Here is a 22,061-nt window from a genome sequence, read left to right as displayed (position 1 = left end):
GAGACTCAGCCTCTCTTGAAAAGGGCATGCACCCGATCACAACATTCGATCACCTTGAGCCGATGGTGTGGAACCTGGGGCCGAGCCATGCAGCAAGGCCCAACCGTCCACACATCGTTGAGGGTGAGGGTCGGGAAGGAGGTGAGCTCGACGTGCCTCCCTTGCCTCCTCCCTTGCATGATTTAGGGTCTAGAACTGACAATGATCCTATCATACTTTCACCTACGGTAACCTTGTTACGACTTCTCCTTCCTCTAAATGATAAGGTTCAATGAACTTCTCGCAACGTCGGCAACAGGAACCGCCATCGTCAGTGCGATCTAAACACTTCACCGCATCATTCAATTGGTAGGAGCGATGGGTGGTGTGTACAAAGGGAAAGGACGTAGTCAATGCGAGCTGATGACTAACGCTTACTAGGAATTCCTCATTGAAGATCAATATTTGCAATGGTCTATCCCCATCACGATGCAATTTGGCAAGATTTCCTGAACCTTTCGGGCCAGGGAGAAAAACTCCTTGGTTGCATCAGTGTAGCGCAAGTGTGGTCTAGAACATCTAAGGGCATCACAGACCTGTTATTGCCTCAAACTTCCATGGCCTAGGAGGCCATAGTCCCTCTAAGAAGCTGGCTGTGAAGGGGAACCTCCGCATAGCTAGTTAGCAGGCTGAGGTCTTGTTCGTTAACGGAATTAACCAGACAAATCGCTCCACCAACTAAGAACGACCATGCACCACCACCCATAAAATCAAGAAAGAGCTCTCAATCTGTCAATCCTTACTATGTCTGGACCTGGTAAGTTTCCCCGTGTTGAGTCAAATTAAGCCACAAGCTCCACTCCTGGTGGTGCCCTTCCATCAATTCCTTTAAGTTTCAACCTTGCGACCATACTCCCCCCGGAACCCAAACACTCTGATTTCTCAGAAGGTGCTGGCGGAGTCCTTAGAGCAACATCCGCCGATCCTTGGTCGGCATCATTTATGGTTGAGACTAGGACGGTATCTGATCATCTTTGAGCCCCCAACTTTCGTTCTTGATTAATGAAAACATCCTTGACAAATGCTTTCGCAGTGGTTTGTCTTCCATAAATCCATGAATTTCACCTCTGACAATGAAATACGAATGCCCCCGACATTCCCTATTAATCATTACTCCGGTCCCGAAGGCCAATGGAATAGGACCAGACTCCTATCGTGTTATTCCATGCTAATGTATTCAGAGCATAGGCTTGCTTTGAGCACTCTAATTTTTTCAAAGTAATGGCACCAAAACCTTGACCTAGCCAATTAAGGCCAGGTACACGCCACCGGAAGAAGGGACGTGAGGGCCAGTGCACACCAAGTAGGCAGATCGACCGTGACAACCTAAGGTCCAACTATGAGCTTTTTAACTGCAACAACTTAAATATGCGCTATTGGAGCTGGAATTACCACAGGTGCTAGCACCAGACTTGCCCTACAATGGATCCTCATTAAGGGATTTAGATTGTACTCATTCCAATTACCAGACTCGATGAGCCCAGTATTGTTATTTATTGTCACTACCTCCCCGTGTCAGGATTGGGTAATTTGCACGCCTGCTTCCTTCCTTGGATGTGGTAGCCATTTTTGAGTCTCCCTCTCCGGAATTGAACCCTAATTCTCCATCACTCGTCAACACCATGGTAGGCCTATATCCTACCATCGAAAGTTGACAGGGCAGAAATTTGAATGAAGCATCACCCGCACAAAGGCCGTGTGATCCGTCGAGTTATCATGAATCATTGGAGTAGCAGGAAAGCCCACGCTGATCTTTTATATAATAAATGCATCCCTTCCAAGAGTCAGGATTTGGTGCACGTATTAGCTCTAGAATTACTACGTTTATCCGAGTAGCAAAGTACCATCAAAGAAACTATAACTAATTTAATGAGCCATCTGCAGTTCCACAGTCTGAAATAGTTCATACTTAGACATGAATGGCTTAATCTTTGAGACAAGCATATGACTACTGGCAGGATCAACTAGGTAGCTTCCGGCCATGAGTGAGCCACCCCGGGCCTCTACCAGAGAGACCATGAGGCAGACCCGCCCTCATGGGAAACCAAAATTAGAAAGCATGCGGCCCATCCTTGCAATCGAACAAAACCCACCCACATCCCAAAGTTGACCAAGGACGGAGATGCGGGAACCGAGCAGTGTGCTCCTCAAGACCTGGAGCAAGGAAAACATGAGTGCAGGCCAGAGAGGTATGACAGGGAGCTTCAGTTCACAAGCACCTGGGAAGAATATCCCGTACGAAGCCCTTTACCCTCGGTCTCAAAGCCGAACCTACTCGCGAATGCCAAATCTGTGCAAAATGCATCGTGCGCACGACCACCTCAATTGTAAGGCCACTGAGAGACATCCATTTCCCAGGCATATGCCCCCAGGCATTTCGTCTCCCGGCTCTCTTGCCAAGCGCCGACGAAGAACATCTCACTGGAAGGAAAAGATGTGTGAAAGTTAGAACATGGCATCAAGGAGCTCCGGTTCACAAGCACCTGGGAAGAACATCCCGTACGAAACCCTTTACCCAAAAACCCCCAAACGACCCCGCTCGTGACGCGTCTATCTGAATAGGTGACACTGTGCACGCAGCCACCTCAATTGTAAGGCCACTCAGAGACATCCATTTCCTAGGTATATGCCCCCTACACACATGTTGTGGTGCAACCCACACAGATGAGCACATCTCAACTGATGCGCAAATTATTCCCTTCCGAGCGTGACTTGGGTAACCATTCTCTGTGACTACTGCAACCCTCCTGATGGGGGAATAGGACCCTCCACGGGTTGGAGCACAATGACAAGGGTCTCGGTTCATAGGAGCTTAGGAAGAACATCCCATACAGAACCCGTTACCCAAAAACCACCACACCGTTGATGCTCATGACAGTCATGCCGTGAGAGAGTGCACCGTGCATGTGACCGAGTAAGGCCACTCAGAGACATCCATTTCCTAGGCATATGCCCCCTATGCACTTTTGGTGGTGCACCCCACATGAACAATCCCGCCTCGACTAGCCTGAACAATTCCCCTCTCAAAGGAAGGCCTCGGCCTTAATTGCCCATGACAAATAGCTCGATGAGGCATGAAGCACCCACGGGAGCTGGAGCATGATGATGCAGAGTCTCGATTCATAGGAGCCTAGGAAGAACATCCCGTACGGAACCCTTTACCCATAAAAATCTAAACCGCACATGCTCACGATAGTCCTGCCATTAGAGAATGCACCGTGCATGCGACCGAGTAAGGCCACTCAAAGACATCCATTTCCTAGGTATTTTCCCCCTATGCACTTTTGGTGGTGCACCTCGCACGAACAGTCCCACCTCGACCCCATAAACAAGCTTTTTTGCCTTGAAGAGTTTGTCGGAGACGAAGAAGCAACCTTCAATGCAACCGTAGCACTCTTTTGTGCAACTACCCAAACAACGCCTCCTCTACCCTCTATCGAAACACTTGGCATTGCTGCTCCCTAAGGTGAGCTTCTCCTCATAGGCAATTCCGCTCTTATCCAGTCATGTTTGTGTGCCCGAATTTTGAAAGGCAACCTCCATGGGACATGGAAAAGACTCAAGAAGAGAGCTCGCTCACGGGAGAGAGAAGCCAAGGAGACCACGAGAGTGCTGAGAGTGGGACAGCGCTGAATAGGTGGGAGAAGCCTACATGTATAAATAGAGATATATATCCAATTGCAATGAAGGAACACGCCAAAGATCGAGAACAATGGCACAAATGCTAGTAACGTGCACTTCGGGACCAACGCATCACCGGAAGACAAGCGGCAAATATCGAAAGAGTCACGATGCTCCGCAACCTACGTGCAAAGCGGTTGCACACCGAGTAAGGGAGTGAGAGCCCCAAACATAGCTTTGTGAGGCACTCACTCTGCTCTTTAATATCTCATTAATACTGCCGAGGAAATGGCACAAGCACACACACACAAAAGCATCCTCAGAAGAGGACAGTTCGAGTGACAGGTCAAATCCAAGAGTTTTGAAGACTACCTCCAGGAACAATCAGGAACAAGACCGACTACAAGTTTTCAATTCTGTTACTAGGTGAACATGAGATGCACACAGGAAATCGATCAGCCCTCACAATTTCCCAAGGCCAAAGATCAGATTCCTACTATTTACCCCAACAATCATCGTGCCACTCTTTGCAGAGAGGTGATAGAGGCCAACGAGCCCGCGCATAGCAATCAAGGTGTAAAAAGGGCATTGAAGGCAGGAAGCCTAGACGAAAAAGGCTACGAGGTCACCTCGAAGTGGTCTAAGAATCGGGCGCACTTGGGGCGACTACCAGTGCCAACCCCTTATCCCGCGGTGCGTCCGACACATAGAAATTTCCAAGGCGGCCAAGGAGCCTCCCCGCATAGCAATCGGGGTGTGAGGTGACGGATGCAACATTGATAGCAATTGAGGTGTGAGGAAAAGGATGCAGAAGTGAGAGGTGAGGGATGTAGTAGAGATAGCAATCGGGGTGTGAGATGCAGCAGAGATAGCAAACGAGGTGTGTGGCGAAGGGTGCGGTGGGAAGGGCCTAGCAACTAGATGCATGAAGCGACAGATGCAACAGTGATGACAACCGGGCTGTGAGGAGAGGAGGGATGCAGCCAAGAAAGCAATCAAGGCTCGAGGCAAGGGATGCAGCAAGGATAGCAATCATGTTGTGAGGCGAGATTCCAAAGGCTAAATGTGAGAGGCTGCAGGGTCAACTCAGGGAGGTCTATGAATGTGAGAGGCTGCAAGCAAGGTCGACTCAGAGAGATCTATGCACGTGAGAGGCTGCAAGCAAGGTCGACTCAAAGTGGTCTATGCATCGGGCATGCTTGGGGCGAATACCAGTGCCAACCCCTTATCCCGCGACGCGTCCGACAAAGAGAATGTTCCAAGGTGGCCGAGGAGGTTACCAGCCGAGGGATGTAGTAGTGATAATAGATATAGTTCCGAGGTGGCCAAGAAGCCTCACCACATAGGAATCGGGATGCGAGGTGATGGATGCACCGGGAAGGGCCCGACGGCTAGACAGAAGAGGCTGCAGGGCCACCTCGGAATGGTCCAAGCATCCGGCGCGATTGGGGTGACAACCAGTGCCAACCCCTTATCCTGCAATGTGTCCAACACAGAGATAGTTCCAAGGCGGCTGAGGAGCCTCACCGCATAGCAATCGGGATGCGAGGCGAGGGATGTGGCTGGAAGTCTCCCACAACTAGACAGAAGAGGCTACAGAGCCGCCTCGGAATGGTCCGAGCATCGGATGCACTTGGGGTGACTACCAGTGCCAACCCCTTATCCTGCGATGCGTTCGATATAGAGATAGTTCTGAGGCAACCGAGGAGCCTCAAGGCATAGTAATCGGGATGCGAGGCGATGGATGTGGCGAGAAGTTCCCAACGACTAGATAGAAGAGGCTGCAAGGCTACCTTAGAATGGTCTGAGCATCAGACATGCTTGGGGCGACTACCAGTACCAACCCCTTATCTCGCGATGCGTCTGATACACAAATAGTTCTGAGGTAGCCGAGGAGCCTCACCGCATAGCAATCGGGGTGCGAGTCGAGGGATGCGGCGAGAAGGCACCAACGGCTAGATGGAAGAGGCTTCAGGGCCACCTCAGAATGGTCCAAGCATCGGACGTGCTTGGGGCGACTACTAGTTCCAACCCCTTATCCTGCGATGCATCCAATACATAGACAGTTCTGAGGCGGCCGAGGAGCCTCACCACATAGCAATCGGGGTGCGAGCTGAGGGATGCAGTGAGAAGGCCCCAATACCTAGATGGAAGAGGCTTCAGGGCCGCCTCGGAATGGTCCAAGCATCAGACACGCTTGGGGCAACTACTAGTGCCAACCCCTTATCCCGTGATGCGTCCGATACAAAGATAGTTCTGAGGAGGCCGAGGAGCCTCACCGCATAGCAATCGGGGTGCGAGGCGAGGGATGTGGCGAGAAGGCCCCAACGGCTAGATGGAAGAGGCTTCACGGTCACCTCAGAATGGTCCAAGCCTCGGACGTGCTTGGGGTGACTACCAGTGCCAACCCCTTATCCCGCGATGTGTCCGATACACAGATAGTTCCAAGGTGACCGAGGAGCTTCACCGCATAGCAATCGGGGTGCGAGGCAAGGGATGCGGCGAGAAGGCCCCAATGGCTAGATAGAAGAGGCTTCAGGGCCACCTCAGAATGGTCCAAGCATCGGATGCGCTTGGGGCGACTACCAGTGAAAACCCCTTATCCTGCGATGCATCTGATACACAGATAGTTCAAAGGCGGCCGAGGAGCCTCACCGCATAGCAATCAGGATTCAACGAGAAAGACCCAATGGCTAGATGGAAGAGGCTTCAGGGCCACCTCAGAATGGTCCACTCATTGGACGTGCTTGGGGTGACTACTAGTGACAAGCCTTATCCCGTGATGCGTTCGATACATAGATAGTTCCAAGGCGGCCGAGGAGCCTCACCGCATAGCAATCAGGGTGCGAGGTGAGGGATGCGGTGAGAAGTCCCCAACGGCTAGATGGAAGAGGCTTCACATCCGCCTCGGAATGGTCCAAGCATCGGACGTGCTTGGGGCGACTACCAGTGACAACCCCTTGTCCCGCGATGCATCCGATACATAGATAGTTCCAAGGTGGCCGAGGAGCCTCACTGCATAGAAATCAAGGTGCGAGGCGAGGGATGTGGTGAGAAAGACCCAACGGCTAGATGAAAGACGCTTTGGGGCCGCCTCGGAATGGTCCAAGCATCAGACACGCTTGGGGCGACTACCAATGACAACACCTTATCCCCCGATGCATCCGATACATAGATAGTTCCAAGGCGGCTGAGGAGACTCACCACATAGCAATTGGGGTGCGAGGCGAGGGATGTGGCAAGAAAGACCCAACGGCTAGATGGAAGAGGCTTCAGGGCCACCTTGAAATGGTCCATGCATCGGACACGCTTGGGGTGACTACCAGTGATAACCCCTTATCCCGCGATGCGTCGGATACCCAGATAGTTCCAAGGTGGCCGAGGAGCCAAACCGCATAGCAATCGGGGTGCGAGGTGAGGGATGCAGCGAGAAGGCCCCAACAGCTAGACAGAAGAGGCTGTAGGGCCACCTCGGAATGGTCCAAGCATTAGATGCATTTGGGGCGACTACCAGTGCCAACCCCTTATCCCGCGATGTGTCTGATACAAAGATAGTTTCGAGGTGGCCGAGGAGCCTCACCACATAGCAATCGAGATGCGAGGCGAGGGATTCAGCGAGAAGGCCCCAATGGCTAGACAGAAGAGGCTTCAGGGCCACCTCGGAATGGTCCAAGCATCCGACGCGCTTGGGGCGGCTACCATTGCCAACCCCTTATCCCACGATGTGTCCGGTATAGAGATAGTTCCGAGGTGGCCGAGGAGCCTCACCGCATAGCAATCGGGTTGCAAGGCAGATTATTGGGAAGGGGAACCCCCTGGGATGCAGCTCAAGCAGTGCGAAAAGGGACTGGAATGCGGAATCACATCGAGAGACCCAAGTGCTATAAGAGGGCTCAAATTGAATTATCAATTTGGCCACAACATGGATGCATCAGAACGACTACCCTTTGCCGAACCACTCTCGCAATTGCATCCATACCGAAACCAATAGGCATTTTTGTTAGAGCCCTCGCATAGCATTCGGGAATCTCACATGCCCCTCTAAATCGACCAATGCTGGCGCTCAATGAAAATCCAAGCGCTACCACCATTCGAGCACCAGCATTGGTCGAGTTAGAGGGGCATGGGGGAGAATGCTCCAGTCATGATCTCCCCTATATAAGTTATTTGTCCGATTCTCGCACAACCATAGTCTACCTCATTGAATCGAACAACAGTCCCAGATTTGGACTTCCGTTTCGTAGAGACCCAAAAGCTAGATGGAGACTCGCAAGAGAGAGAATTGGTGCATAGCAATTGGGTTTCTCGAACATTTAGGGACCACGCTCACTTGTGGATAGGGCAGAATCTGCCAAGCAACCCAAAAGCTAGACGGGGGCTAGAATCGAATCACCTAGGCAGCCACAACAAGGACATGTTGGATCGACTACCAGTGCCAAACCATTTAGCAAGATGAGTCTTTGTCGAGGCCGGATAGAGATTCTCAAAGAGTGCCCGCATAGCATTCAAAAGACCTACCGCGTCCCTCACACTCGACAAATGGTGGTGCACGTTTATAAATCCAAGCGATCTAACCCTTTCGAGCACCAACATCGGTCAAGATAGAGGGGCAGGGGGGGAGCTGCGTGAGACAACACAGTCCCCTATATAAGTTATTTGTCTGATTCTCACACATCCGAAGAATGGTCATCAAATCGGACAACAGCCCAAATGTTCATGGCCGGAACTCGATCATGGCTATACCAGTCCACCAAGTAACCCAAAAGCTAGACTGGAGCTCTAGTTGAATCACCTTTGTGGCCACTACAAGGACGTGTTGGAGCGACTACCATTGCCAAACCATTCCGCAGGTTGAGTCCATACCGAGGCTGCATAGAGATTCCCGATGAGCTCCTGCATAGCAATCAGGAGACTTGCCATGTCCATCACAATCGATAAATCCTGGTGCAAGATTTTTGCATCCGAGTGCTCCAACCAGTCAAGCACCAACATCAATCGACATAAATGGGCATGGGGGGAGGATGCTCGAGAACAATACCTCCCCTATATAAGTTATTTGTCTGATTCTCAAACAGCCAAAGTCTGGTCATCGAATCGGGTCAAAGACCACAACTTTTGACTTTACCCACAATGCAAGTCATCGAATCAAACATCGGCCCCCGAGTTGGACTCCATGCGTATGTCAGGTCATCCGACCCAACTTCTGCCTTCCTGTGCATGGCAGGCCATCAAGTCAGTCATTGGACCCAACTTCTACCTTCCTGCGCATGGCAAGCCATCAACTCGGTCATCCAACCCAACTTCCGTCTTCATGCACATGGCAGGCCATCAACTCGGTCATCGGACCCAACTTCCGCCTTCCTGCGCATGGCAGGTGATCAACTCGGTCATCCGACCCAAATTCCGCCTTCCTGCGCATGGCAAGTCATCGGACCCAAATTCCAACCTCACGAGTATGCCTACATATCGAATCGGTCATCAGACCCAACTTTCGACTTCATCCATACCGTAGGGTCTTTGAGGTTGGCGCGATGCGCTCAACCCGGGGAGTCGACCCATCAAAGCATACACCTCCCCTATATAAGCTATTTGTCCGATTCCCACACCTATGTAGTTTGCACCTTCGACCAGGACATCGACCCCAACTTCTGAACTTGGCTGGAACGACCGCACCAGCGCCTTGGTGCGCACCTTGCAATGCACAGTTCCAACATTCGCCTTCCTGCACATGGCAGGTCATCGAACCCAAATTCTGACCTCATGAGCATACCTACTAATCGAATCGGTCATCGGACCCAACTTCCAACTTCATCCATAGTGCAGGGTCTTTGAGGTTGGTGTGGCACGCTCAACTCGGGGAGTCAACCCATCGAAGCATACACCTCCCCTATATAAGTTATTTGTCCGAATCTCACACCTCTATAGTTTGCACTGCCGATCAGGACATCAACCCCAACTTCCGAACTCACCTACATTGACCGCACCAGCGCCTTGGTGTGCACCAAAGTGTGCTCCAGAGCTGTGCACTTTTGGTGAACACCAAAGTGCACACTTTTGGTGTGCTCCAAAGGTGCGCACTTTTGGTGCACTCCAAAGGTGCGCACTTTTTGTGCGCTCCAAAGGTACGCACTTTTGGAGCGCACTTTTTCATGCACTCCAAAGGTGCACACATTTGGTGCACACAAGTGCACACCTAGGTGATAACCTTCAAGCACACCTTGTAGCAAACCAAACTCTAACTTTCGACTTCATCCGCAATGCAGGGTCTTTGAGGTTGGCGCAATGCGCACAACCAGGGGAGTCGACCCATCAAACCCAACAACTCCCCTATATAAGCTATTTGTTTGATTCTCATACATGCGTAGCCTACAGGAGTGATTAGGACATCGACCCCAACTTTCGACTTCTAAACGAAAACAAGGTCTTTGAGGTTGACGTAATGTGAACAACTAGGGGAGTCGACCCATCAAACCCAACACCTCCCCTATATAAGCTATTTGTCTGATTCTCATACATGTGTAGTCTGCAGGTGCGATTAGGACATCAACCCCAACTTTTGACTTCTTAACGAAAGAAAGGTCTTTGAGGTTGACGTAATGCGCACAACCAGGGGAGTCGACCCATCAAACGCAAAACCTCCCCTATATAAGCTATTTGTCCAATTCTCATACATGTGTAGTCTGTAGCAGCGATTAGCACATCGACCCCAACTTCCGAATTCGTTTGCATTGACCGCACCAAAGGTGCACGCCTTGGTGTGCACCCTGGAGTGCACTTTCGTGTACACCCTGGTGTACACTTTGGAGCACACAACACAGGGTCTTTGAGAGGTTGGCACAGTACGCACACCAAGGTGGGTGTTGAGGTGCGTGCCGGGGTGGGTGGGTGCTAGGGTGCGCTCCATGGTGGGTGCCAGGGTGGGTGCGTGCTAGGGTGGATTCCAAAGAGGGTCATAGGGTGGGTGCCAAGGTGGGTTGGTGATATAGTGGGTTCAATGGTGGGTACTAGGGTGGGTTCCAAGGTGGGTCATAGGTTGGGTGCCAGGATGTGTGGGTGTTAGGTTGGGTGCCAAGGTGGGCTCCTGGGTGGGTGGGTGCTAGGGTGGATTTCAAGGTGGGTGCGAGGGCGGGTGCCAAGGTGGGTAACAAGTTGGGTGTTAGGATAGGTGAGTGCTAGAGTGGGTGCCAAGGTGGGTGGCTGCTAAGGTGGATGCCAAGGTGGTTCACACGGTTGGTGGGTTCTAGGGTGAGTTCCAAGGTGGGTCACAGGTTCAGTGATAGAGTGGGTGTCGAGGTGGGTGCCTGGGTGCGTGGGTGCTAGGGTGTGGATGCCAATGTGGGTGCTAGGGTGGGTGCTAGGGTGGGCTGCAATGTGGGTGCCAAGGTGGGTAACAGGCTCAGTGGGTTCTAAATTGGGTGCCAGGGTGGGTGTGCACCCACCTTGCTCGAGGTGGGTGCCAAGGTGCCAGTGTGGGTGGGTGCTAAGGTGGGTGCCAAGGTGAGTTCCAAGGTGGGTGAGAAGGTGGGTGAAAGGTTGAGTGGTAGGATGGATGGGTGCCAAGATGGGTCACAGGGTGGGTGCCGAGGTGGGTGGGTGCAAGGGTGGGTAGGTGCTAGGGTGGGTGTCAGGGTGGGTGGGTGCGAGGGTAAGTGTCGAGGTGGGTCACATGTTAGGTGCTAGGATGGGTGAGTGCTAGGGTGCAAAGGTGCCAGGGTGGGTGCTAAGGTGCATCATAGCTTGGGTGCTAGGATGGGTCGGTGCTAGGGTGAGTGGCAAGGTGGGTGCACAAGTGTCAAGGTGGGTGTCAAGGTGGGTGCCAAGTTGGGTTCCAAGTTGGGTGCCAAGTTGGCGACTGCTATGGTGGATGCCAAGGTGGGTCACGGGGTGGGTGCCAAGTTGCTAGGTTGGGTTCCAAGGTGGGTGCTAGGGTGCGTGGGTCACAAGGTGTGTTCCAAGGTGTGTCACAACATGGGTGCCAGGATGGGTGCGCACCCACCCTGGCCAAGAAGGGTGCGAGGGTGGGTTCCAAGGCCGGTCACAGGCTGGGTGCTAGGATGGGTGGGTGCCAAGGTGGGTGCCAAGGTGGGCACCAGGGTGGGTGTGCACCCACCCTGGCCAAGGTGGGTCATGTGGTGGGTCCTAGGGTGGGTAACGGGGTGGGTACTAAGGTCCGTGCCAAGGTGGGCACCAAGGTGGGTGTGCACCAACCCTGGCCAAGGTAGGTCACGGGGTGGTTGTCAGGGTGGGCGTCAAGGAGCCAAGGTGGGTGTCGGGGTGGGTGCCGAGGATCCAAGGTGGGTGCCAAGGAACCAAGGCGGGTGTCTGGGTGGGTGCCGAGGTGGGAGCCAGGGTGGGTCAAAAGGTGAGTGCAAAGGTGGGCGCCAGGGTCAAGGTGAGTGCCAATGTGGGTTCCAAGGTGCCAGGGTCAGGGTGAGTCCTAATGTGGGTTCAAAGGTGCTAAGTTGGGTGTGAGGTTGGGTGCCAGGGTGGGTGGGTGCCAAGGTGTGCTAGGTGGAAGCCCGGGTGGGTGTCGGGGTGGGTCGGCGTCCCATGGGTGTCGAGTTGGGTGCCTGATGGGTGCTTCTTGTCAAGTTTTAGTCGTCGGGACTCATTTCGAGCCTTAGAGGTCATTTCTTGTCCGGTTGCCCTGTCTTCGACCTGAGAACCCAATTTTGGTCCTCGGGTCCCATTGTTTTTGTCTCGCATCCCACTTTTCTCCTATGGCCTTTTGGGGGTCGATTCTCATTTTGGGCATCAGAGCATGTTTCTTCTCCTAAAAACCAATATTTCTTTATTAAGTCTCGGAACACATTTTTGTTCTCGTGGACCCATCATGGGTCTTGGAATGCATTTGTGGTCCTTGGGTCCCATTTTGCATCCTGAAACTTGTTTTTGGTGCTTGATCCCTATTTTGGGTGCCCACCCTGCACCAAGTGCACAATCGGGGCAAACCGAGCGCCTTGGTGCACCGGGGCAAGATCGAGTGTGCACCCGAGGCACCCCGAACATGCACCAGGGTGCACTCGGCCCACATGTGAGCGCAGGTCATTGCGCCGAGGTGGTGTGTGGGCACTACGGTGCAGATGGGACACTATGCGCACTTGGGCGGGTCGAGTACGCACCCAAGCCGGGTCGGGTGCGCACACGATGCCCCATCCAGGTGCACGCACATAGGTCGAGCCTGGTACACACCCGACGCCCGGGCGAGGTGCACGCACCTGGGCAAGGTTCACACTTAGCGAACGGGGCGTGCTTGGCGAGGGAGGGTGTGCACCTCGGCGAGGGTGGGTGGCTGGGGTGGATTCGCACGTGGGTCACAATTTGCTAAGTACACACTCTGACAAGCTCATAACGGGTGTGATCATACCAGCGTTAGTGCACCAGATCCCATCATAACTCCGCAGTTAAGCGCACTTGGGCCAGAGTAGTACTGGGATGGGTGACCTCCTGGGAAGTCCCGGTGTTGCACCCTTTTTTAGTTTTTCGTCGGGCATCGCAATGCTAATTGAATTAAACTTTTGCCTATTTACGTTCTCATTGGGGCCGGGCCGGGGTGCGGTGCCCGCACTACCGCGCGCGCGGGGGGCGACACCGAGCGTGCACCAGAGGTGCCCCGAGCACACAGGCCACGGTGCAACCCGGGCATTGTGCGCACACCCCGGTGTGCCCGATGTGCTACGCGTGCACCCATGTGAAATCGGTGTGCACCTCAGGCAGTGCGCACTCGGTCGAGTCACGCATGTTGCCCAAGGTGGACAACGATGTTTCTTACTCTAAGGTTCCACACCAGACGCCCGAGACAAGTGAGCGAAGCTGGGCAGGGTCGGGTGCGCAACCGGGGCAGGGGCACGCAGCTGGAGAGCACTTTGGAGCGCACCTTGGAGCACACTTCGGGGCACTCCTTGGTGCGCACCAATGATGCGCTCCGTTCAAAATTTTCCTAAAAAGGAAAAAAAAATTGAGATTATAGAATTTCCCACTTGAGAGATAGTAAAAAAAAAAAAAATTGAAGGAAACGTGGGTGCCAAGGTGTGCGCGCCCGGGTGCCCACCCTGGTGCACAACCCAGCCAAGGTGTGCGCACCAAGGTGCCCACCCTGGCGAAGGTGCACGCAAGGTGCGCACCCAGGGCAAACGAGACAATTAACCCAACTTTCAACTTCGCGCGCACCAGAGGTGCGGGCCATGGTGTGTACCTTGGAGCGCACGAGAGGTGCGCACCTTGGAGCGCACTTCGGAGCGCTCCTTGGTGCGCACCAATCTTGGGCACCTCAGAGTGCACCATGGCGCCCACCAAGGTGCACAGCCCAGCCAAGGTGTGCGCACCTTGGCGAAGGTGCGCAGCCGGGGCAAACCGAGCTCCGACTTCACGCGCACCTTGGAGCGCACAAAAGGTGGGCACCTTGGAGGACACTTTGGAGCAAACCTTGGTGTGCACCTCAAAGCACACCATGGCTCCCACCAAGGTGCGCAGCCCAGCCAAGGTGTGCGCACCTCAGGCAAACCGAGCTCCGAATCGTGCGCAGCAGACGTGCACGCCATTGTGCGCACCTTGGAGCACACTTCAAAGCACTCCTTGATGTGCACCGATGTTGCGCACCTCGGAGTGCACCCGGGGAAAACAAGGCAATTAACCTGACTTTCAACTTTGTGTGCACCTTAGAGTGCTCCTCGGTTTGCACCTCGAAGCACACCGAGGTGTGCACCTTTGATGCGCTGCCTTCACCAATTTCCAGAAAAGGAAAAAAAACATTGAGAAGATGTGCACACCGAGGTGCCCACCCTGGCAAAGGTGCACGCGAGGTGCGCACCCGGGGCAAACAGGGCTCCGACTTGAGCCCGCCCTGGTGCGCAGCCCAGGCAAGGTGTGTGCACCAAGGTGCCCACCCTGGCGAAGGTGCGCACCCAGGGCAAACAGGGCAATTAACGCAACTTCCGACTTCGTCCATGCCAGGGTAGGTGCGCACCCAACAACCATGCCTAGGAAGCTCCAATGCAAGAAACCCCACCAAACACTCAGACAAAAATAGAGGGGGCGCTCCAATAACCACGCTTCGGAGCGCACCAGATGCGCACTCGGGCCAAACCGAGTGCCTTGGTGCACTGGGGCAAGATCGAGCGTGCACCCGAGGCGCCCTGAACATGCACCAGGGTGTACTCGGCCCACATGTGAGCGCAGGTCATTGCGTCGAGGTGATGTGCGGGCACCGCGGTGCAGACTGGACACTGCGTGCACTTGGGCGGGTCGGGTGCGCACATGACGCCCAGTCCAGGTGCACGCACGTAGGCTGGGGCAGGTGCACACCCAACGCCCGAGCGAGGTGCGCGCACCTGGGCAGGGTTCACACTTGGCGAATGGGGCGCGCTTGGCGAGGGAGGGTGTGCACCTCGGCGGGGGTGGGTGGCTGGGGTGGATTCGCACGTGGGTCAGGGTTTGCTAAGTGCACATTGCGACAAGCTCATAACGGGTGCGATCATACTAGCGTTAGTGCACCGGATCCCATCAGAACTCCGCAGTTAAGCGTGCTTGGGCCGGAGTAGTACTAGGATGGGTGACCTCCTGGGAAGTCCCAGTGTTGCACCCTTTTTTAGTTTTTCGTCGGGCGTTGCAGTGCTATTTGAATTAACCTTTTGCCTGTTTGCGTTCTCATCGGGGCTGGGCCGAGGTGCGATGCCTGCAATACCGCGCGCGTGGGGGCAACACCAAGCGTGCACCCGAGGCACCCCGAGCACACAGACCACAGTGCAACTCGGGCGTTGTGCGCGCACCCCGGTGCACCCGAGTCGCGCACGTTGGCCAAGGTGCACAGCGATGTTTCTTACTCTAAGGTTCTGCACCAGACGCCCAGGACAGGTGAGCAAAGCTAGGCAGGGTCGGGTGCGCGCCTGGGGTAGGGGCATGCAACTGGAGAGCACTTTGGAGTGCACCTTGGAGCACACTTCGGGGTGCTCCTTGGTGCGCACCAATGATGCACTCCGTTCAAAGTTTCCTGAAAAGGCAAAAAAAATTGAGATTATAGAATTTCCCACTTGAGAGATTGTCAAAAAAAAATAAAAAAATTGAAGGAAACGCGGGTGCCAAGGTGTGCGCGCGCGGGTGCCCACCCTGGTGCGCAGCCCAGCCAAGGTGTGCACACCAAGGCACCCACCCTGGCGAAGGTGCATGCAAGGTGTGCACCTGGGGCAAACTGGACAATTAACCCAACTTTTGACTTCGCGCACACCAGAGGTGCCTGCCATGGTGCGCACCTTGGAGCGCAAAAGAGGAGTGCACCTTGGAGCGCACTTTGGAGCACTCCTTGCTGCGCACCAATCTTGGGCACCTCAGAGCGCACCATGGCACTCACCAAGGTGCGCAGCCCAGCCAAGGTGTGCGCACCCTGGCGAAGGTGTGCACCCGGGGCAAACCGAGCTCCCACTTCGCGCGCACCTTGGAGCGCACAAAAGGTGCGCACCTTAGAGGACACATCGGAGTGAACCTTAGTGTGCACCTTAGAGCGCACCATGGTGCCCACCAAGGTGCGCAGCCTAGCCAAGGTGTGCGCACCCCGGGCAAACTGAGCTCCGAATCGTGCACAGCGGAGGTGCACGCCATCGTGCGCACCTTGGAGCACACTTCGGAGCGCTCCTTGGTGTGCACCGATGTTGCGCACCTCGAAGCATACCCAGGGAAAACAAGGCAATTAACTTGACTTTTGACTTCATGCGCACCTCAGAGTGCTCCCAGGTTCGCACCTCGGACCACACTGAGGTGTGCACCTTTGATGCGCTACCTTCCCCAATTTCCATAAAAGGCAAAAAAACATTGAGAAGATGTGCGCACTGAGGTGCCCACCCTGGTGAAGGTGCACGCGAGGTGCGCACCGAGGTGTACATGAGGTGTGCACCCAGGGCAAACTAGGCTCCGACTTCATGCACACCATGTTGCGCACCTTGGAGGGCCATGGTGCGCACCTTGGAGCACACTTCGGAGCGCTCCATGGTGCCCACCGCAGCGAAGGTGCACGCGAGGTGCACACCCGGGGCAAACCGGGCTCCGACTTCATGCATGCCGCACCTTGGAGCACACTTTAGAGCGCTCCTTAGGGCACACCATGGTGCCCACCAGGGCGGTCAGCCCAGCCAAGGTGTGCACACCAAGGTGCCCACCCCGGTGAAGGTGCGCACTCGGGGCAAACCAGGCTTCGACTTCGTGCACGCTGCACCTTGGAGCACACATCAGGGCACTCCTGGGTTCGCACCAGCGTTGCGCACCATGGTGGGCACCTCAAAGCACACCAAGGTGGGCAGCGAGGTGCGCACCTTTGATGTGCCGCCTTCACTAATTTCCATAAAAGGCAAAAAAAATGAGATTTTAAAATTTCCGTTTTGAAAGATAATGAAAACAAGGGAATGCGGGTGCCATGTTGAGCCCGCCCTGGTGCACAGCCCAGGCAAGGTGTGCACACCAAGGTGCCCACCCTGGTGAAGGTGCGCACCTGGACAATTAACCCAACTTCTGACTTCGTGCGTGCCAGGGTGGGAGCGCACCCAACAACCGGGCCTTGGAAGGGCCAATGCGAGAAACCCCACCAAACGCTCCAACAAAAAAAGAGGGGGTGCTCCAATAACCCTACTTTGGAGCGCACCCGGGGCAAACCCAGCCGAGGTGCCCACCCCAGCAAAGGTGCATGCGAGGTGCGCACCCGGGGCAAACTGGGCTCCAACTTTGTGCACGCCGCACCTTGGACCACGCTTCGAATTGCTCCCGGGTGCGCACTGTGGTGGGCACCCCGGAGCACACCAAGGTGGGCAGCGAGGTGCGCACCTTTGATGTGCTGCCTTCACTAATTTCCATAAAAGGCAAAAAAAATGAGATTTTAAAATTTCCGTTTTGAAAAATAGTGAAAAAAATAGAACGCGGGTGCCATCTTGAGCCCGCCTTGGTGCTCAGCCCAGGAAAGGTGTGCGCACCAAGGTGCCCACCCTGGCGAAGGTGCGCACCTGGACAATTAACCCTACTTCCGACTTCGTGCGCACCAGAGTGGGTGCACACCCAACAACCGGGCCTTGGAAGAGCCAATGCGAGAAACCCCACCAAACGCTCCAACAAAAAAAGAGGGGGCGCTCCAATAACCCCGCTTCGGAGCGCACCCAGGGCAAACCCAGCCAAGGTGCCCACCCCGGCGAGGTGCACGCAATGTTCACACCCGGGGCAAATTGGGCTCCAGCTTCGTGCACGTAACATCTTGGAGCACACTTCAAGCGCTCCTTGGTGCGCACCATGGTGCCCACCAGGGCGCGCAACCCAGCCAAGGTGTGCGCACCAAGGTGCCCACCCCGGTGAAGGTGCACGTGAGGTGTGCACCTGGGGCAAACCGGGCTCCAAATTCATGCATGCCACACCTTGGAGCATACATTAGGGTGCTCTCAGGTTTGCACCAGTGTTGCGCACCGTGGTGGGCACCTCAGAGCACACCAAGGTGGGCAGCGAGGTGTGCACCTTTTATGCGCTGCCTCCACTAATTTTCAGAAAAGGCAGAAAAAATAAGATTTTAAAATTTCCGTTTTGAAAGATAGTGAAAAAAATGGAACGCGGGTGCCATCTTGAGCCCACCCTGGTGCGCAGTCCAGGCAAGGTGTGCACACCAAGGTGCCCACCCTGGCAGAGGTGTGCACCCGGGGTAAACCGGGCTCCAACTTCGTGCACGCCATGGTGCCCACCAAGGCGTGCAACCCAACCAAGGTGCACGCAAGGTGCGCACCCAGGGCAAACTGGGCTTTGACTTCGTGCACGCTGCACCTTGGTGCCCACTAGGGCGCGCAACCCAGCCAAGGTTTGCACACCAAGGTGCCCACCCCGGCGAAGGTGCACATGAGGTGCGCACCCGGGGCAAACCGGGCTCCGACTTCGTGCATGCTGCACCTTGGAGCACACATTGGAGTGCTCCCAGCTTTACACCAGCGTTGCGCATCGTGGTGGGCAGTGATATGCACACCTTTGATGCGCTGCCTTCACTAATTTCCAGAAAAGGCAAAAAAAAATGAGATTTTAAAATTTCCGTTTTGAAAGATAGTGAAAAAAATGGAACGCGGGTGCCATCTTGAGCCCGCCCTAGTGTGCAGCCTAGGCAAGGTGTGCACACCAAGGTGCCCACACTGGCAGAGGTGCGCACCCAGGACAAACAAGGCTCCGACTTTGTGCACGCCATGGTGCCCACCAAGGTGCACAACTGGGCTCTGACTTCGTGCATGCCACACCTTGGAGCACACTTCAGAGCGCTCCTTGGTGCACACCATGGTGCCCACCAGGGCGCGCAACCCAGCCAAGGTCTGCACACCAAGGTGTCCACCCCGCGCGAAGGTGCACACGAGGTGGGCACCTGGGGCAAACCGGGCTCTGACTTCATGCACGCCGCACCTTGGAGCACACATCGGAGCGCTCTTGGGTTCACACCAGCATTGTGCACTGTGGTGGGCAGCGAGGTGCGCACCTTTGATGCACAGCCCAGGCAAGGTGTGCGCACCAAGGTGCCCACCCTGGCGAAGGTTTGCACCCAGGGCAAACTAGGAAATTAACCCAACTTCCAACTTCATGCGTGCCAAGGTGGGTGCGCACCCAACAACTGGGCCTAGGAAGCCCCAAAGCGAGAAACCCCACCAAACGCTTGGACAAAAAAAGAGGGGGTGCTCCAATAACCCCGCTTCTGAGCGCACCAGAAACCCCACTGGATGCTTGGGCAAAAATGTAATGCGTACCTGAAGCCCCTACCTAGAAATCCCCACTTTGGACATGGGGAGCTGCAATGGTAAAAAGACTCACTAAACTCTTAGATGGAAAGGTGGCTTGAGGGTAATGCCCGAAACCCCACTTCTGCTTCTGACCGAGGCAGGCCCCCTCTTCGGAGCCCCGCACAACACTTGGATGAAAAAAATGCGGCCCAAGGGTTGCCCAGCTTGGGACCCGAATGAGAAACCCCTCTTTGGAGCCTCGCCTAACACTTGGATGAAAAAAATGCGGCCCATGGGTTGCCTAGCTTGGCACCCAGATGAGAAACCCTTCTTCGGAGCCCTGCCCAGCACTTGGACGAAAAACCCCAGATGAGAAACCCTTCTTCAGAGCCCCGCCCAGCACTTGGATGAAAAAAATGCGGCCCCCGGATGAGAAACCCCTCTTTGGAGCCTCGCCCAACACTTGGACAAAAAAAATGTGGCCCAAGGGTTGCCCAGCTTGGCACCCGGATGAGAAACCCCTCTTCGGAGCCCCACCCAGCACTTGGATGAAAAACCCAAGATGAGAAACCCTTCTTTGGAGACCCGCCCAGCACTTGGATGAAAAAAATGTGGCCCCCGAATGAGAAACCCCTCTTTCGAGCCCGGCCCAGCACTTGGACGAAAAAAATGTAGCCCAAGGGTTTCCCAGCTTGGCACCCGAATGAGAAACCCCTCTTCAGAGCCCCACCCAGTACTTGGACAGAAAACCCTAGATGAGAAACCCTTCTTCGGAGCCCCGCCCAGCACTTGGTCAAAAAAAATGTGGCCCCCGGATGAGAAACCCCTCCTCCGAGCCCTACCAAGCACTTGGATGAAAAAAATGCGGCCCAAGGGTTGCCCAGCCTGGCACCCGGATGAGAAACCCCTCTTCGGAGCTTGGAAAACCCCACTCAGCCCTTTGATAGAAAGGCGGACCCAGGGTCGCATAATTTTCATCCACACTTGGCATCCGAGGAAGAAAAGAGTGCGCCACAAACCGCGCTTAGCCCTTGGACAAAGAAAAGGTCAGTGAAGGGTCACACCGTCGACAACCCCGCTTGGCACTTGGACGAGAAAGTCTGGCGCGTGCCCCCTCGAGGCACACTAGCAAGAACCCTGCCTCGGGGGACTTTGGAGAGAAATGTGGGTCAGCGAGCAACGAAGAAGGTTATAACTATAAACCCCACCTACGACAGAGACAAAAAAGGAGGTCACATGAATCAAGGCGACAGAGGGCTGAATCTCAGTGGATCATGGCAGCAAGGCCACTTTGCCACTTACAATACCCCATCGCTTATTTAAGTTGTTTGCAAAATATTCTTCTCACCGACAGCTTGAAATTGTTATCCAAGGTTGCTCCGACCAGGCGATTGCACCGATCGAAGGTAGCCAATGACACGGGCTCCTGGGGGTGCAAGAGCAACCCTACTGCGAGTCGTGATGTAGTTGGAGAGAGAAATGTGTCGCATCTAGCATGGATTCTGACTTAGAGGCGTTCAGTCATAATCTGACACATGGTAGCTTCGTGCCACTCGCTTTTCAACCAAGCACGATGACCAAATGTGTGAATCAACGGTTCCTCTCGTACTAAGTTGAATTACTATCGCTGCGCAGATCATCAGTAGGGTAAAACTAACCTGTCTCACGACGGTCTAAATTAGTACATCCAACAAATGAGCTTTTACCCTTTTGTTCCACACAAGATTTTTGTTCTCATTGAGCTCATCTTAGGACACCTGCATTATCTTTTAACAGATGTGCCGCCCCAGCCAAACTCCCCAGCTGACAATGTCTTCCGCCTGGATCAGCGCGCCTAGACGCACCCTAAGGCCAAAAACAGGGGCATTGCCCTATCTCTGCCTCACATAATAAGTAAAATAACGTTAAAATTAGTGGTATTTCACTTGCGCCGAAACGGCTCCCACTTATTCTACACCTCTCATGTCATTTCACAAAGTCAGACTAGAGTTAAGATCAATAGGGTCTTCTTTCCCCGCTGATTCTACCAAGCCCATTCCCTTGGCTGTGGTTTCGCTAGATAGTAGATAGGGATAGTGGGAATCTCATTAATCCATTCAAGCGCATCACTAATTAGATGACAAGGCATTTGGCTACCTTAAGAGAGTCATAGTTACTCCCGCCGTTTACCCGCGCTTGGTTGAATTTCTTCACTTTGACATTCATAGCACTGGGTAGAAATCACATTGCGTTAGCATCTGCAGGGACCATCGCAATGCTTTGTTTTAATTAAACAGTCGGATTCCCCTTGTCCGTACCAGTTCTGAGTCAGCTGTTCGCCGCCTAGGGAAAGCCCCCTAAGGGAGCACCCTGCGTCCATCACCCGATCGACACGCGATGGCCTGCCCTCATCGCGGTAGCAGCTCGGGCAGGCCGCCAACAACCCACAGGTTCGGGGCGCAGACCCCTAGGCCCAGCCCTCAAAGCCAATCCTTTTTCCAAAGTTATGGATCCATTTTACCAACTTCCCTTACCTACATTGTTCTATTGACTAGAGGTTATTCACCTTGGAGACCTGATGCAGTTATGAGTACGACTGGGTGTGAACGGTACTCGGTCCTCCAGATTTTCAAGGGCCGCCAAAGGCGCACCGGACACCATGAGACATGCGGTGCTCTTCCAGCCGTGGGACCCTATCTCTGGTTGAACTGA

The 22,061-nt window shown here is 54.4% G+C and overlaps 2 non-coding genes across 2 annotated transcripts; both read left to right on the top strand.

The window, feature by feature from the left end:
• The first annotated feature begins 13,013 nt into the window (after positions 1-13,013).
• On the top strand, positions 13,014-13,132 carry LOC131062032 (5S ribosomal RNA). Its single transcript, XR_009110658.1, has one exon. It is a non-coding gene; the product is annotated as a 5S ribosomal RNA (ribosomal RNA).
• Positions 13,133-15,125: 1,993 nt separating this feature from the next.
• On the top strand, positions 15,126-15,244 carry LOC131062263 (5S ribosomal RNA). The gene has a single exon (XR_009110856.1). It is a non-coding gene; the product is annotated as a 5S ribosomal RNA (ribosomal RNA).
• Positions 15,245-22,061: the final 6,817 nt, after the last annotated feature.

Source organism: Cryptomeria japonica, chromosome 2 (assembly GCF_030272615.1).
Source record: "Cryptomeria japonica chromosome 2, Sugi_1.0, whole genome shotgun sequence".
Classification (NCBI taxonomy): domain Eukaryota; kingdom Viridiplantae; phylum Streptophyta; class Pinopsida; order Cupressales; family Cupressaceae; genus Cryptomeria; species Cryptomeria japonica.
The sequence above is the reverse complement of the archived record's forward strand: the minus strand, read 5'-3'. Positions and strand labels throughout refer to the sequence as shown.